At 39.0% G+C, this 3059-nt stretch overlaps 1 non-coding gene across 1 annotated transcript; it reads left to right on the top strand.

Annotated features, from left to right (window-relative positions):
* The first annotated feature begins 2381 nt into the window (after positions 1 to 2381).
* Positions 2382 to 2488, top strand: LOC130852911 (U6 spliceosomal RNA). The gene has a single exon (XR_009053611.1). It is a non-coding gene; the product is annotated as a U6 spliceosomal RNA (small nuclear RNA).
* Positions 2489 to 3059: the final 571 nt, after the last annotated feature.

The following is a 3059-nucleotide window of genomic DNA, read 5'->3' as shown; positions in this document are numbered from 1 at the left end:
TATCACAAATCCTGCCATGCCAGTGATACTGTCCCTGCTCTTCAGATAAAGAAACTAAGGTTTAGAGAGGGAAACTGTTTTGCTCCAGGTTACAATAAAGAACTGAGGTCAGCTGACCTCCAGTTCCATGTACTGCATACTACAGTGTGTTGGTTATGGCCCTCTCCACCTTGGTAAAATTAGACTTATTTCAAATTGGAAACAATCAGCTGTTAAGAATGTTCAAACTTAACTTTCTGCTTAGTGAACTTTGCTCTACCAGCAAAAACCAACTACTTAGATTTAACTCCTCCCCTTCCCTTTCATATCCAACTTCTGCTAAGGCCTTTTGAGTCTCTGTTTTAAACTTTCTTGACTCTCTTTTCTTTGTTCTCCATCCCACTCCTTAGTTCTGAGGCCTTTTCCTGGACCTATGCAAAAACCTTTCCTGGGCCTCTGACTCTTCCTTACCTCCCTCCGATCTATTCTCTTTGCACTGTTGGCTGCTTTGCTTTCTATATTATAATTCTCTCTGCTGTGAGAAACCCTTGACTCGCTCCACATTACTCTTTAAGGGTCAGCTCTCATCCCATCTCATCCCATCCCCAACATAAGCCAGCTCTTTTCAGCAGTCTGGGCACCCTGTGCTGCTTCACGCCTCTGTGAGGTTATTTCTGTCTGGAACCCTAGCGTCACCTTACCAAGGAAAGAATTTTCTTTATCCTTGAAAGCTCAGCTACCCCATGAAGACTTTCCTCCTCCTCCTTCTCCTCCTTCCTAACACCCACCTCCCCTTTTACTCAGATCCACTACTCACCCACAGTTGTCAAATTATGGAGATTACAGTGAAGAGTTCCCCCAAACTGGCAAACAAGTAAAATGATTCTCTGAGATTTAAACCTTAAAACCAACACATGAGGGATCAAGGCAGAGAAGTGCAAAGTCATCTTAAAGAGATAGAATAGTTTCCAAGCTTGAAAAATCGGGTTTTAATAAATCTGAAACATTTGGGGCCAGATTTGCTTTGGAATTCAGAGAGTTTTTTGTAATATAATGCATATACTGTATGTTCTATACATAATACCCTCAGTGTAATGTGTCATGGAAGTCATCAGTATTTATGTAATGAAAGGATGAACCTCACACTAAGAAACATAAATAAAGATTATAAACAGCTTCATGATATTTCAGGTCAGATTTACCCTCAATTTACCACTTTTGGTTTTCAGAGCTTTGAGGATTTCAGAATTGTGCATAATGGGTTATGGACTTGAATCTCTCTAAATAAAGAAATTCTCAATCAGAAAGGGAGGAAGTCAACGAAGGAGAAGTGAATCAATAAGTCTAGCCCACATTCAAGAGGAGGCGATTGTTCAATGGTGTGAGGACTTGGAAGGAGGATCACAGGGAGCCATATTGGAGGCTGCCTACCCTACAAGGGATTATGAAGTATTCCAGGGTTAGTTAAAGCTGAGCTGTTTTCATCCCTAGGGTAAAGGGTCAAGGAGAGAGAGTAGTTTACAGAACTTGGAAGGACAGAGTCATGTGGAGAGGGCAGCCTTGAAAGACGTTGTGTCCTTGGGTCAAGGGAGCAAATATCTTCAGATGACCCCATAGGGAGAAAGCAGGTGGAATAAATACCCTGACCTCTTTTTTCTCTCTCTCCATCTCCTGATGGACCTCTAGACTGGCAGAACCCAGTAAGATACCCTGAAGCAAGAAAGGACATTGATGTACTCCATACAGATCAGCCTGCAAGGACAGAGAGTGGGTCTGGAGGGATAAATACATGATATGAGCACATTATACTAGTATCTGGAAAATTACCGTCAGGGACATATTGGTCCCAGGGAACTTGTATTTAAAAGGTTAACTTGGTATAACACAGGGAATTACATTCAGTATCTTGTAATGACCTATAATGGAAAATAATCTGAAAAAGAATGTATACAATATATACATTTATATGAAACTGAATCACTTTGCTGTACACCCAAAACTAACATAATATTATAAATCAACTATGGTTCAATAAGAAAAAGATTAACTTGAATTATTATTATTTTTTAAAGCATGAGTTATCTTAACAACTGCATTATAAATTCCTGGTCAGCAAGGATGGAGCCACATTTGTCTTTCAACATTATGCACTAATTTGCCTGTGTCAACATAGGTTCTCAACCTCAGATATTATGTAGTAAACACTTTTTATCTTAGGATGAGAAAATTGCTGACATGTTAAGTGAGTTGCCTAAGATCATACAATGCTAAGCCCACGTGTTCCAACAGTATCTATAATTTACAAATTCCTTAATAGCAATGATAATAACTCTGCAAGTGTACAACATTTTAAAGTTTACAAAGAGCTTCCACCCACATTATCTCATTTAAATCTCACCATAGTGATCGCTTTAGCACCACATATACTAAAATTGGAATGATACAGAGAAGATTAGCATGGCCCCTGCGCAAGGATGACACGCAAGTATATGAACCAGTCCATATTTTTACTCACTCCCAACATTCACTGCGGCACTATTTACAATAGCCAGGACATGGAAGCACCCTAAATGTCCATCAACAGAGGAATGGATAAAGATGTGGTACATATATACAATGGAATATTACTCCACCATTTGAGTTGAAGAATGAAATAGCACCATTCGTAGAGACATGGATAGACCTAGAGACTGTCATATAGAGTGAATTAAGTCAGAAAGAGAAAAACAAACATCATATAATATCACTTATATGTGGAATCTAGAAACATGGTACAGATGAACTTATTTGTAAAGCAGATGTGGAGACACAGATGTAGAGAACAAACTTATGGATACCAAGAGGGGAAGAGAGGGTGGAATGAATTGAGAGATTGGGATTGACATATACACACTACTATGTATAAAATCAATAACCAACGAGAACCTACTGTATAGTACAGGGAACTCTACTTAATGCACTGTGGTGACCTAAATGGGAAGGAAATCTAAAAAAGAGTGGATATATGTATATGTAGAGCTGATTCACTTTGCTGTACAGCAGAAACTAACACAGCATTGTAAAGCAACTATATTCCCATA

This window comes from Hippopotamus amphibius, chromosome 4 (assembly GCF_030028045.1).
Source record: "Hippopotamus amphibius kiboko isolate mHipAmp2 chromosome 4, mHipAmp2.hap2, whole genome shotgun sequence".
NCBI lineage: Eukaryota > Metazoa > Chordata > Mammalia > Artiodactyla > Hippopotamidae > Hippopotamus > Hippopotamus amphibius.
Note: the sequence above shows the minus strand (reverse complement) of the source record. Positions and strands in the feature narration are given on the sequence as shown.